The sequence below is a fragment of the Mirounga angustirostris genome, unplaced genomic scaffold (genome assembly GCF_029215605.1).
Source record: "Mirounga angustirostris isolate CCGP_5_RB_7025 unplaced genomic scaffold, mMirAng1.0.hap1 SCAF_4, whole genome shotgun sequence".
NCBI lineage: Eukaryota > Metazoa > Chordata > Mammalia > Carnivora > Phocidae > Mirounga > Mirounga angustirostris.
This window is the reverse complement of record NW_026991712.1, coordinates 148,517,911-148,532,943: the sequence shown is the minus strand read 5'-3', so window position 1 is coordinate 148,532,943 and position 15,033 is coordinate 148,517,911. Positions and strand designations below refer to the sequence as shown.

The window sequence follows — 15,033 nt, the reverse complement described above, 5'->3', positions numbered from 1 at the left end:
ATTGTGCAGTGTTTTCTGGTAAAAAAATAAAATAAAATATACAAGTATACAATATAAAAGTACAAGCTATGAAATACCAGCAATTCCACATAAGAGTTAAATGCTCTTATATATGCACTTAGAGATAACACTGAACAATATAAAGATGAACAAGAAAATTTATACTTAATTTAAAATTTTTAACTGTTCTAGGGGTGCCTGGGTGGCTCAGTCAGTTATAAATGTCTCACTTGGGCTCAGGGCTCAGCTCATGATCCCAGGATCCTCCAATGAAGCACTGCATAGGGCTCCCTGCTCAGCGGGGAGACTGCTTCTCCCTCTGCCTCTTCCCCGCGTGCATGCCCGCACGCACACGCGTGCGATCGCAAATAAATCTTTTTTAAAAACAAAATCTTTTTAATTGTTCTATATTTAGAATGACATTTAAAAGTAAATTAAAAATAAATAAAAATAATAAAAGTATATCTATACCACCGTAACAAGTGGAGAAAAAGATCACAGAAGAAAGGAAAAAGCTTTATATTTTAGTAACTTTAACGGTACTTTTTTCCTACTTTTTGAGCAAGTCCTTGCATTTTCATTTTGTACTTCACCCCGCAAATTATGTAGCTGGGTTTGCATTTGTTCAGGTAAATAAATATAAATCTGGAATTCATTTTAACAAAGATTATTTGTCAACATTCACATATAAGGTGATGGGTTAAAAGCTGAAGATCTAATGATAAATAATGAGCTCATGTGTAAAAGGGGAGACAGTCATATAAACAAATAATGACAATATATTATGTGACACATGTTACGGAAACCCTGTGGAAAGAGCCTTAGAAAAGTCTTTATCATGGAAATAACAGTTGGGCTAAGAAAGAATTTCCCACTTAGAAGAGAGAATGAGAAGGGATAGACCGAATAATAAGATTTGTATATACTAAACAAAATGTATTTTTAAAATTTTGGCAAGCTTTTTATAACCATAAAATAGCATGCATAATGGTGAATACAGGAGATGAACAGAGAATGTAAACTGGTGCACACATTTACATACCAAGTCAAGTTTACACTTTAAGCAAAAAGAAGGCATAGATTGATAAGCAGAAGAGTGGCACAATTTCTGTTTTAGATTAACTTCAGAATAGGAAGAGAGTGGAGAGGAAAATGAAATAAGTCCATAAGGTAAGTAATAGTAATTATCAATAGTAGTAAGAAGCATTAACTTATTTAGGGCCTTATCACAAGCAATTTAAGTAGAGTTGGGAAGGGGGAGAGGTTGTGTTAAAGTTAAATGAGTTTCTCTCCAGAATAATCTTTCAGGCTCTTCAATATGCTTATAAGTACCGCAAATCTCCGAGAGAGGTAATTTACAACATTTCCCAGATTTATTTGACTAAAGAAGCCTCTTTTGCGAGGACCACGTATCATTATCTCAAAGAACTATGAAGACAAAATTTTAAATGTTCTATGAAAGAGAAGGCAGCACTGAGTGAGAAAAGCAGAGGGCAGTAGAGGGCTTAAGACAGGAGTAAAACAATAGCAAATGTGAGGAACAGAAAGAAAGCTAAAATTCTGGCAAGCTATGTTAAGGACCTAACTAAATATATAAAATACCAGTCTACTAATTTATACAGCTAGCAAATATTTTAATTCATACTGGGTAGGGGACTGACAGAATGACTATTTCAAAAGAGTAAGGGAAAAAAACAGTAATGGTATGAGTTGGGTAAAGGGATAAAGCCAAAAAGATGTTACATATAGAGATTAAGGATAGATCAGAAAACTAAAGAAATGAAAAAGATACACATATAAATATTTTCGAGATTTTGGTCAGAAGCAGAACCATTTTTTAACCATATGAGTAGGTGTGTCAAGGAATGTAGAATTGAGTACCACTGGAATACAGAAATTAAGGCAAAATAAAGGTAAGGTGTTAGATGACCTTCAATGTCCAACTGCCAATATGATGTTAAGAATTACATCCAGTATCAGTGAATATAAGAGAATGATCCAGAGGTTCCTAGACTGAAATGCCAAGTCAAATAAGAAATATAGGCAGCAGGCCACCAGTCTTAAGAGGAACTATAGACAAAGAATAATAAATAGATAATATGTAGAAAATATGGGTCTGGTTTCCTGGCTTTGAGATGTGAGGAAAATGAGCTACATCCCTTAAAGGATTAGGATAGAGTAATGGTTCTCAATCTTTTTTCTGTTCTAATATATCTGAGAAAGAGAATATATATATTCCCAACAGAAACAAAGAGGAACAAAAGAATGAGGAAGAGGATGATAATTCTGAGTGGTTCCTAGTAATTATAAAATGCCTTCCTAAGGGAAGTATAATTCTCATATACTGAAAATCCCTGGTTTAAAACTGGTATTATCACAGAAAACTTAAATACAAATTCCAAAGACAAATTAATGTTTTTTTAATCTATGCAGCAGAATTCAAGACACTGTCAGGATGCCTGGGTGGCTCAGTTGGTTAAGTGACTGCCTTCAGCTCAGGTCATGATCCCAGGGTCCTGGGATTGAGCCCCGCATCAGGCTCCCTGCTCCAAGGGAAGCCTGCTTCTCCCTCTCCCACTCCCCCTGCTTGTGTTCCCTCTCACGCTGTCTCTCTCTCTCCCTGTCAATTAAATAAATAAACAAAATCTTAAAAAAAAAAAAAATTCAAGACACTGTCACATAATAACACAAGTTCCTGCAAAAATATCCAGAGCTCTTACAAATTTTTCAGTTCTAAAAAAAAATTTTTTGAAGATACAAAGCATCAGCTAATACATGTTTAGTATGTTCATTTATCTTTACACGTTTATGAAGTTAATACAGTCTTATAGTATTTCCATTATAAAGATTTTATTTTTTTATTATTTGAGAGAACAAGCAGAGAAGAGGGGCAGAGCAAGAGGGAGAAGCAGGTTCCCTGCTAGGCAGGGAGCCCGGGCTCAATCCCAGCACCCCGAGATCACGACCTGAGCCAAAGGCAGACGCTTAACCGACTGAGCCACCCAGGTGCCCCAGTATTTCCACTTTTCTTTTTTAAGATTCTTTTATTTATTTGACAGAAAGAGACACAGTGAGAGAGAGAACACAAGCAGGGGGAGTGGGAGAGGGAGAAACAGGCCTCCTGCTGAGCAGGGAGCCCTATGTGGAACTCGATCCCAGGACCCTGGGATCATGACCTGAGCCAAAGGCAGATGCTTAACGACTGAGCCACCCAGGCGCCTATCCATTTTATACACTAATGAGGCACCCTAAGTTTATGACTTGCCTAAAGTGACACAAACAGGACTGGTTTAGGACTATAAGAAACAAGAGTCCCAATTTGGGGTTCAATGCATAGGCACGAAGGTAGGTCTGTTCACCCAAACCAGCAGTGCTCAAACTTTCTGATCTCAGGATGTGTTTATATTCTTTTTTTTTTTTTTAAGATTTTATTTATTTATTTGACAGAGAGAGACACAGCAAGAGAGGGAAAACAAGCAGGGGGAGTGGGAGAGGGAGAAGCAGGCTTCCCACTGAGCAGGGAGCCCGATGTGGGGCTCGAACCCAGGACCCTGGGATCATGACCTGAGCCGAAGGTAGATGCTTAACAACTGAGCCACGCAGGTGCCCCATGGATGTGTTTATATTCTTAAAAATTACTGAAGATCCAAAGAACTTTTTTGTGTGTGGGTTACAGCTACTCGTTAACTGAGAAATTTTTCAAATACAAGAATACACTATTAACTCATTCTATAAGGCCAGTATTACCCTAATACCAAAACCAGACAAAGACATCACAAGAAAATTATAGACCAATGTCTCATATGAATATAGATGCAAAAATTTTAAACAAAATACTAGCAAACCAAATGATTATAGACCAGGACACCAAGTGGTATGTGTCCCGGGAATGCAAGGTTGGTTCAACATTTGAAAATTAATCAATGTAATATACCACATTAATAGAATAAAGGACAAAAACCACAGTCATCTCAAAAGATGCAAAAATGCATTTGATAAAACCTAACAAACTTTTATGATAAAAACACTCAATGAACCAGGAACAGGAAGAAACTGCCTCAACCTGACAGAGGCCATCTAAGAAAAACCCACAGGTGACATCATACTTAATAGTGTAAGACTAGATGTTCTCTCCTCTAAGAACAGAAACAAGACAAGATGTCCACTGTCTCCACTTCTATTCAACACTGTACTACCCAGGTAGAAAAGAAATAAAAAGTATCCAGGTCAGAAAGGAAGAAGTAAATCTATGTCTATTTGCAGATGACATGATCTTACATAAGGAAAATCCTAAGATATCCACAAAAAACCACCAGAGCTAATAAATGAGTCCAGCAAGGTTACTCTCCAAAACCAATATACAAAAATCAGTTGTATTTCTATACACTAGCAATGAACAATTCAAAAATGAAACTAAGAAAACAATTCCATTTACAATAGCATCAAAAAGAATAAAATACTTAGGAATAAATTCAACAAAAGAAGTACAAAGCTTGTACACTAAAAACTATAAAACACTGTTGAAATAAATAGGTAAAGGCCTATTTAATGGAAATGAAAGTAAATGCACAAACATCTCATACTCATGGATTGGAAGACTTAATAGTAAGATAACAATACTCCCCACTTTTAATCACCAGATTCAACACAATTCCTATCAAAACTCCAACTGCTTTTTTTTTTTTTTTGGCAGAAACTGACAAGCTGATCCTAAAACTCCTATCAGATTGCAAGGGACTCTACATAGCCAAAACAATCTTGAAAAAGAACAAAGCTAACTTTATACAAAGCTACAATAATCAAGACTGGGTGGTACTGGCACTAGAATACACATACAGTTCAAAGGAGAATCCAGAAACAACTGAGAATCCACAAATAAACACAGACATTTATGATCAACTGATTTTTTTTTTTTTAAGATTTTATTTATTTTTTTTTTTTAGAGAGCGAGCGAGAGAGAAACAGCATGAGAAGGGAGAGGGTCAGAGGGAGAAGCAGGCTCCCCGCTGAGCCGGGAGCCCTATGTGGGACTCGATCCCAGAACCCTGGGATCATGACCCGAGCCGAAGGCAGACGCTTAACCATCTGAGTCACCCAGGCGCCCTGATTTTTTTTTTTTTTAAGATTTTATTTATTTGACAGAGACACAGCGAGAGAGGCAACACAAGCAGGGAGAGTGGGAGAGGGAGAAGCAGGCTTCCTGCGGTGCAGGGAGCCCGATGTGGGGCTTGATCCCAGGACCATGGGATCATGACCTGAGCCGAAGGCAGACACTTAACGACTGAGCCACCCAGGTGCCCCTATGATCAACTGATTTTCAACATGGATGCCAAGACCATTCAACAAGGGAAAGAATAGTCTTGTCAATTAATGGTAGAACAACTAGACACCCACATGTAAAAGAATAAAGCTGGATGGACCTCTACCTCACACCACATACAAAAATTAACTCAAAATGGATCAAAGACCTAAATGTAAAAGCTAAAACTATAAAACTATTAAAAGAAAACAGAGGTATAAATTTTTATAATCTTGGATTAGGCAATAATTTCTCAGGTATGACTCCCAAAGCAAAGCAAACAAAGAAAAAACACATAAATCAGACTTTATCAAAACTGAAAACTTAACATGCTTCAAAAACATACTTTACTCAAGAAAATGAAAAAAACCAGAATGCCTGGGCGGCTCAGTCGTTTAAGAGTCTGCCTTCTGCTAAGGTCATGATCCCAGGGTGCTGGGATTGAGCCCCACATCGGGCTCCTTGCTCAGTGGGGAACCTGCTTCTCCCTCTGCCTGTCACTCCCCCCTGGTTGTGCTGCCTCTGACAAATAAATAAAATCTTTAAAAAAAAAAAGAAAATGAAAAAAAAAAAAAACCAATATGGCAAATTCTCCAAAAATTAAATGTAAATTTACCATATGAACCAGCAATTCCAATTCTGGGTATACACCCAAAGAGCTGAAAGCAGGGACTCAAACGGATATTTGTATGCCCATGTGCACACCAGCATTACTCACAATAGCCAAAAGATGGAAGCAACCAAAGTCTGATCAACAGATGAATACACAAAACGTAGTATATACATGCAATAGAATAATCATTCAGCCTTAAAAGAAAATTCTAATACAAGCTACAACATGGTAGAACCTTGAAGACATTGTGCTAAATGAAATTTCAGTCACAGAAGGACAAACACTGTATGACTCCAATTACACAGAGCAGTCAAATACATTGCGACAGAAGTAGAATGGTAGTTGCTAAGGAGCTATTGCTTAAAGGGAAAAGAGTTTTGGTTTGTGAAAAATGAAAAAGTTCAGGGGATGGGCAGCGGTGATGGTTGCACAACAATGTGAATGTCCCTAATATCACTGAATGTATGCATAAAAAGTTTAAAATGGTAAATTTTATGTTAGATATATTTTACCACAATTTTTTAAATTTTTTTTTTAAGATTTTATTTATTTATTTATTTGACAGAGAGAGAGAGATAGCGAGAGCAGGAACACAAGCAAGGGGAGTGGGAGAGGGAGAAGCAGGCTTCCCTTGGAGCAGGGAGCCCGATGCGGGACTCGATCCCAGGACCCTGGGATCATGACCTGAGCCAAAGGCAGACGCTCAACGACTGAGGCACTCAGGCGCCCACCACAATTTTTAAAATTTTTAAAAAGAGGGTGCCTGGGTGCCTCAATTGGTTAAGCATCTGCCCTCAGCTCAGGTCATGATCCCAGGGTCCTAGAATGGAGCCGCGTTATCGGGCTCCCTTCTCAGTGAGAAGCCTGCTTCTCTCTCTCCTGCTGCCTCTCCACCTGCTTGTGCTCTCTCTCTCTCTCTCTCTCAAATGGATGAGAATAAAGTCTTTTTTTTTTTTTTAAGATTTTATTTATTTATTTGGGACAGAATGAGAGAGAGAGAGAGAGAACACATGAGAGGGGGGAGGGTCAGAGGGAGAAGCAGACTCCCTGCCGAGCAGGGAGCCTGATGCAGGACTCGATCCAGGGACTCCAGGATCATGACCTGAGCTGAAGGCAGTCGCCCAACCAACTGAGCCACCCAGGTGCCCCAAGAATAAAGTCTTAAAAAAAATTTTTTTTAAAGAAAATGGGAGAACACTTTTGCAAATCATATATCTGATAAGAGTCCAGTATCCAGAATATATAAAGAACTCTTACAATTCAACAATAAAAAAAAAACCTAATTTTTTAAATGGGAAAAGGAGGGGCACCTGGGTGGCTCAGTCAGTTAAGTGTCTGCCTTCAGCTCAGGTCCTGGGATTGAACCCCATATCAGGCTCCCTGCTCAGCGGGGAGTCCGCTTCTCCCTCTGCTTCTGCCCTTCCCCCACCCCCACTCTTGCTCTCTCTCTCAAATAAATAAATAAAATATTTAAAAATAGGGACACCTGGGTGGCTCAGTAGGTTAAGCATCTGCCTCCTTGCTCAGCAGGGAGCCTGCTTCTCCCTCTGCCTGTTACTCCCCCTGCTTTTGCACTCACTCTCTCTCTGACAAAATCTTTAAAAAAAAAATTTTTTTAATCTTTATAAATAAATGAATGGGCAAAGGATGTGAATAGACATTTCTCCAAATAAGATATACAAAAGCCCAAGAGGCACATGAAGAGATGCTCAACATCATTAATTATTAAGGAAATGCAAGTCAAAAGCACAAAGAGATACCACTTCACCCACTAGGATGGCTATAATTAAGAAGATGAACAATAACAAGTGTTGGTGAGGATGTGGAGAAAATAGAATTCTCATACATTGTTAGTGGGAATACAAAATGGTGCAGCCTCTTGGAAAAATAGTTTGGGAGGTCCTCATAAAGTTAAAACATAAATGGGGGTGCCTGGGTGGCTCAATGGGTTAAGCATCCGACCCTTGGCTGACTCTTGGTTTTAGCTCAAGTCATGATCTCAGGGCCTCAGGCTCCAAGCTCAGCATAGAGTCTGCCTGAGAGTCTCTCTCCTTTCACTCTGCCCCTCCCCCACTCACTCACAAGCATGCACACTTCCCCCCCAAATAAATAAATATAAAATCTTTAAACATAAATGCATCAAAACACCCAGCAATTCCACTCCTGAGTGTATATCCAAGAGAAATGAAAACATACATCCACAAAAAAACTTTTTTTTTTTTTTTTTTTTTTGAGAAAGAGAAGGAGAAAGAGAAAGAGCATGGGGGGTGGGGACAGAGAGAGAGGGAGAGAAAAAAATCCCACGTAGGTTCCACACTCACCACAGAGCCCAATTCGGGGCTCAATCTCATGACCCTGAGATCATGACCTAAGCCAAAATCAAGAGTCAGACACTCAACCAACTGAGCTACCCAGACCCCTCACACAAAAACTTTTACATGAATATTCACAGCAATATTATTCATAATAGCCAAAAAGTGGAAACAACCCAAATGACTATTAAATGATGAATGATTAACAAAACATGGTATCTCCGTAGAACACATTCCAAAGAATGCAATATTATAAAAAGGAATGAAGTGCTAATACATAATATAATATGGAGAAACCTTGAAAACACTATGCTTAGTGAAAGAAGTCAGGCACAAAAAGCCACACATATGATTCCAGAACAGGCAAATCCACAGACAGAAAACAGCTTAGTATTTGCCAAAGGCTTGGAGTGATTGCTAATGAGCACAGGGTTTCTTTTTGGAAAGATGAAAATGTTCTGGAATTAGATAGCAGTGATAGTTACGGAACCTTATGAATATATACTATACTCTATACTTTAAAAGGATGAGTCTTATGATACTGTAACCTATACCTCAAAGAAAAATTTTTAACAAAGAATACACTATTACGTACTCAATCAGCCATCAAAGCAATGTTTTCACATATAGTATAGACATCACTCCACATTCTAGATGACAGGAGAGGGAAAAAGGCAAATATTATCTTAATATTACTATGAAAACAGTTGTGACTCAGAGAACCCCTCAAAAAGGTCCCCAGAGTTTGAATACCACTAGCCTAACCTAACACTTAAATACTTAATAACTGATCAATTTTACTTTAAATTTTTATTTATTTTTTATTTTTTTAAAGATTTTATTTATTTGACAGAGAGAGACACATCTAGAGAGGGAAGACAAGCAGGGGGAGTGGGAGAGGAAGAAGCAGGCTTCCCGCGGAGCAGGGAGCCCGATGCGGGGCTTGATCCCAGGACCCTGGGATTATGACCTGAGCCGAAGGGAGATGGTTAACGACTGAGCCACCCAGCGCCCCAATTTTACTTTAATTTTTTAAAGTTTATTTAAGTAATCTCTACCCTGAACACAGGGCTTGAATATATGACCCTGAGATCAAGAATAGCATGCTCTTCCAACTGAGCCAGCCAGGTGCCCCTGACTGAGCAATTTTAATGACAGTTATTTAAACTACAGTGTACAGGTAAGACTGACAAAATGTAAACAGATTTCACTATTATATGTATAATTCACACTTTACATTATTAAAATATATTTTTTTCTTACAATGTATTTTTTGACAACCTATGTAACTATACTGAACTTAACACCCTCTGCATACCAAATTTTGACAACCCAAGCTTGAGGTAAACACAACGTGGTGGTTAAGAGCTCTGACTCCAGACTCAGACACCCTGAGTTCAAATGCTAAGTCTGCATCGAACTAGCTGTGAAATCTTGTCCAAGACACTTAACCCTTCTGCACTTCTTTTCCTCACCTGTAAATGAGAATAATACAAAAGGGTTGTTGTGAAGACCTGAGTTAATACTTAAGATCTTTAGAAAGAAATTACACATCGTAAAATTGCAGTAGGTTATCTATTATCATTGTTGTTGTTTTTAAGATTTTATTTATTTATTTGAAAGAGAGAGAGAGCAGGAACCACAAGAAGGGGCAGTGGGAGAGGGAGAAGCAGGCCTCCCACCAAGCAGGGAGCCCAATGTGGGGTTCGATCCCAGGACCCTGAGCCGAAGGCAGACGCTTAACGACTGAGCCACCCAGGCGCCCCCTATCATTGTAAATCAAATACCCACTTAAAACTACCAGACTATTGGGGGAACTGGCTGGCTCCGTCCATGGAGCATGCAACTCTCAGGGTTCTGAGTTTGAGCCCCTCGTTGGGTGTAGAGATTACTTAAAAATAAAATCCTTGTAAATAAATAAAACTACCAGACTATTATTTGACTTATAGGCATACCGATTTCTTGAAAGTACAGGCTGCTTTGTGCAAAGATGAGCATTTTGCTCATTTTTGCTGATGAACACAGAGCTTGCAGGAAGCCCACACTCCCCAACCCCCCATCCTATTGCTTTCTAGTGCTAAACTAGAAATTAGTCAACCAACCCAAGTCAAGGAATGAAAAAACTTCCTAAGTAACTATAACAAGTGATTTCCTCCAAAAGTATTTTTATCTCAAAAGAATATTCTAAGAAATTTAACATTCAGGATCCTCAAAAAACCAGCTGTTTTATGTGAAATACAGCAACTAGAAAGAGGAGAAAACGGGGCGCCTAGGTGGCTCAGTTGGTTAAGCGACTGCCTTCGGCTCAGGTCATGGTCCTGGAGTCCCTGGATCGAGTCCCGCATCAGGCTCCCTGCTCAGCGGGGAGTCTGCCTCTCCCTCTGACCCTCCCCCCTCTCATGTGCTCTCTCTCTGAAATAAATAAATAAAATCTTTAAAAAAAAAAGAAAGAAAGAAAGAGGAGAAAAGAATGGCATGAAAAAGGGTGCTTGACCGTCCACCAAAAACAGGGGTAAACTCTGTTGGTAAGGAAGCTGAAGAGAAAGAAATACTAAACTAGGAGTCAGAAAACACACTTCTAATCACAACTCAAACACTATCTCACTTGGTGATCTTGTTGGCAAAATAAAAATCCAAAGGCCTTAACATACACAATAACCTTCCCTATCTGGCTAGTATTTCCAACCATTTCTCTCACCACTCTATCCATAAATCCTCAATTCTTGCCACATTGGATTTCTCACTCATCCTACTCTGAGCCCCATAACAACTTACCATCTTTGCATAGGCTACTCCTTAGCTCTGGACCAGCCTCCAGACTATCCCCTGTTCTACCTGGCAAATTCCTACTCATCCCTCAAGAGCCAGCTTCTTCCCTCTGAACTCCCATGGTCTAGTGTGTTATAATTTATCTACATTATATGCAGACTGAGTTCCATGAAGGGAGAGACTGTCTTCAATAATTTTGTATCTCTAAAACCTACCAGTGTCCAGCATAATGTACAAATGCAAATGTTTGATGAATGATTAAATGACTAATGAATGAGTAACCTTAGGCAGTTTACCCTACAAAATTGAGAGACTACTTATACATCTGAAAAGCAACAGGGCATATGTAATAGGAAGAACACACTGAGTTGCTCTGAATCTAACTCTATGATCTTCAGCAGAGACTGAACTCAACTACAAAAAAAGATTTCATAGGGTTGTTACACTGAACAAGTGAAAAAAAGACATAAGCATGTCTAGCACAATGCCAAAACAGTTACTCAAATGTCAGTTTCCTTTTCTCTCCCCCTTAACTCACTATAATTATGGACACCCAATGAATTAATTTGATATGAGAACAATTTAGAAACTGTAACACATCATACAAATTAAATCTCTCACTTAAGGGGGAAAAAAATCTAAACTGTTCATCTTTGCATTTTTTTGGATTTGTAAGAAATACTTGGGGACATCATGCTGGTTTTTAAACATTTCCCCAAATTACACAATTATCTAGAATTCTAGAATTAAAACTTAGTTTAGTGTAAACAATCCTAATTCACTTACTTCAATGTAAGCAATCTTAATTCTTCTATGATTAAGAAGAAAAAAATCTATATATCATCTATCCTGCTTTAGACTATAGTGTTTTTTCCTTGTTTTAGGTCTTTCAAGAACTCTTCTTTTTTAGGACATATTGCAGTAATGACTTTCACTGAATTTTGTAACATTATTTTATGGATCCCAGCATTTGTAGCTTACTTTAGAAAATAACACATCTCACTGAATTGTTATATCAAAATGGTCTGATTTTTTTTTTAAGGATAAACAAAATGCACTGGCATCAGCATTTATAGATAAGTCTTATTTATTATCTGAAAGCAGAAACTTTCTGTAGAAAATAAATTCAAAAAACTTTCTCTACCCACAGATCCTGATTTGACATTCTATAAAGAACACAACATTAAAAAAAAAAAAAAAAGGAACACAACATAATTGATGCTTATTATGCATGTCAAGGTTAACTCTGAGGTCAAAAAAAGTTCTCTTACTAAACTGAATCTGCTCTGAGAACTAATAAAAATTCTCCTTAAACAGCTTTTTATTAACCAGAAATATTTATAATTGCAATTATAAATTTTTATGTTAAAAGGTCTAAAATTATAACGTAGACACTGTACTGTTCTAGCTAAATGAACTAAAAATAAAAGTAAATCTGTGTGATTTAGGAATTACAAAATTGAACTAAACTTATGTGCATGGTAACATCTTGTAAATTTATCTCCATTGCTAACAACTTGACCTAAGACAATGAAAAGACCTTAATTTCCTCTTTCTACTCAGACATTTGCTACATTTAAAACAGTAAATGTCAATAACTTTCACTTCCGCCTCTGTACTATTTCAAGGAAGCTTTTTCATTTTCCACACTAGTCAAAAATTGCAAATAACAGGAAGATTTACCTAAAAGAGTTCTTTTTCAAAGCAACTTTCTTTTGTTTATATTAACCATCACATTTTTAAAGCATAAAATGCATAAAATTTCAAAGCATAAAAAGCTTATCTTCCCCAAAGTATATGGTTTTTAAGAAGCACTCTTTAAAATTTGTTTATAAAGGCATCACAGCACACTAGACACTAGTGAATTCATTAATTATCTTAAAGCAAGCATTCTAAATGAAGCAATATTTCAAAATTTTACAAGTTGTGACTATTAAGTACCAGGATGCAATGTGCACCCATTTTTAAGGAGACCTTACAAGGATGCTAAGCCTAAAGAAAATTTCAGCGTACAATTTACTCACATACAGAACATGCTGACTGATACCAACAACAAAAAGTCAACTTTTTCTTTTTAACCATCCCACAATTCATCTCCCTGGTATGGCACTCTCTTAAATTGTCGTATCCAGTTGGGATTATCCAGTTTTATTAGCTAAGAGTTCTCATTACTTTAGAAACAGGATATGTTCTGTTTCACCAAGTGTTACACATTTCGATACTACAAGACTTGGCGGGGGAGAGGGGCGTTTTGGAAACAAAAGGTAATCTGATCCACTACAGCTAATTAGTAAATGCACGCCAACAATACACAATTTGAATTGCGTTTCTAGACACTAAAAAGATCACAAAATGAAGTAGAATGTCACATGTATAAGGAACTACTTTTGTATCAAAAATCTATCAAAATGAAGAAACATGGTACACCGAAACAAGAGCTTACACAGGTTCAAAATTCATCTGAGTAAAGATCGCATAAACTTATGAAAAGAAAATGTTCAATCAACGTTGTTAAAATAACAGCAATTCATCCCATTCAGGTATGACTAGAAACCTCGACGATGTGCTTTTTTCAGGTCTAAATATCTCATTCTTTTGCAATCCGGATACCAAAAGGACCTGAAACCTCTCGCAGAGGCGTGCAACACACACAGCTAGTGGTGTCTGTTTACAAATACGAATCTCAGTTTCCCACGTCAAAAGCGTTCATTATCACCATTCGACTGGGGGGCGGGGGAGAGAGAAGGCGGGCGAGCAAGAAACGAAATCCACACAGACACCTCTGCCTTTTCTCTTCCCGACAAAGGGTGAGCCCGGAGAAAATATTTATTATGTATTACATGACTGTGTATATTTGCATGTTATATGTGCACATCTGTATCTAAGGGGGGGAATGAAAGAAAAAGCATACATGACAGGGAATCGTACTGGACCCAAGAGAATGCTCACACCAATCCCGTTAACTCAAAATCCGCCTCCCGGGTCTACAGGTTTCGGCCGGGAGCCGAGAACCTCAGCCTCTCTGTGAAGTTCGGCCCCCAAAGCGCCCCAATGCCCTCCTCAGGCCGCCAGGCCGCCGCCGCCCCTACCTCCCTTATCTAAGCCTTCCCATGGGACACCCGAAGCCCATTCCGGCAAAAAAAGAAGTGTCAGGCCCCAAGGGGGCGGCTGAGACACGCTCGGGCCGAGCCCCCGACACCTGCGAGGCTCGGCACCTGAGGAGGGCGAACAGGGAGCCGCCTGGCCTTCCCGGAGCACACCCCCTCGGCGCCGGGCGCTGCGTCGCGGCCGGAACCTCCGTACCTGCGAGGCCCGCGAGCTACAGGCGCGCGCGGCGCCTCCTCATCTCAGTGGCTCCCGCTCCCCCCGCCGCCGCCGCCGCCGTCACTGCCGCCGCCGCTGGAGGCCGGGACACGACGAGCTCAGGACTCCACCGCCATGTCCGCCGCGCCGCGAACTGCATTGTGGGGGGGAAGGGATGGGGTGGGGGAGGAGGAGGGAGAGGGAGAGAAAAAGGAGGACCCGCTGAGGGGAGGGGGCCGAGGAGAAGCCAGGGAAGGGGGGAGGGGAGCAGGGAGGGACGGAGTCTTGAATGGAGTCCTGACCCCCGAGAGTTGGGCAGGGGAGAGACGCGGAGGAGACCGGGAAGAGGAGACGCAGAGGAAAGCGTTCAGGCGTCCCCTCCCTTGGTTCTGGGGGCCCCAAGGCGCCTGTTAAACCCGGGCGGAGGAAGGGGGGAGCGGTAAACACCAATGGGGGGAGGGGCTGCGTTTGGAGGCTTGTGGCGGCGGCGAGAAACAATAGGGAGGGGCCGAGGTGGGAGAGCGACGCACTCACACTCTGGCCGAGGGAAGGGGCGCGCGCGCGCGAGGACACTCGTTAGCCCGCGAGGAGGGGGCGGGCCCTCTAGCGTTGGGGGAGGGTCGAAGTCACCGCGGGGCTCGCGAGGAGGGGCGGGGCCACCGAGCGGGGGTCGCGAGCTCCCGCTACCCGACGGGGCCCCACTGGGGAGAACGAGGACGCCGGCGTGCCTGAGCAGG

General features: G+C 40.2%; 1 protein-coding gene across 10 annotated transcripts in view; it reads right to left on the bottom strand.

Annotated features, from left to right (window-relative positions):
• TUT4 (terminal uridylyl transferase 4) overlaps window positions 1-14,781 on the bottom strand; it is a 125,140-nt gene extending 110,359 nt beyond the window's left edge. For 6 of the 10 annotated variants that reach the window (XM_045897689.3, XM_045897685.3, XM_045897688.3 and 3 more), the window contains exon 1: window positions 14,297-14,780. The gene's annotated coding sequence lies outside the window, so the exon portion shown is untranslated. Of the gene's footprint in view, window positions 1-14,296 lie in introns of all 10 variants that reach the window. The other 4 variants (XR_010410940.1, XM_045897693.3, XM_045897692.3 and 1 more) reach the window with 2 other exon arrangements.
• Window positions 14,782-15,033: the final 252 nt, after the last annotated feature.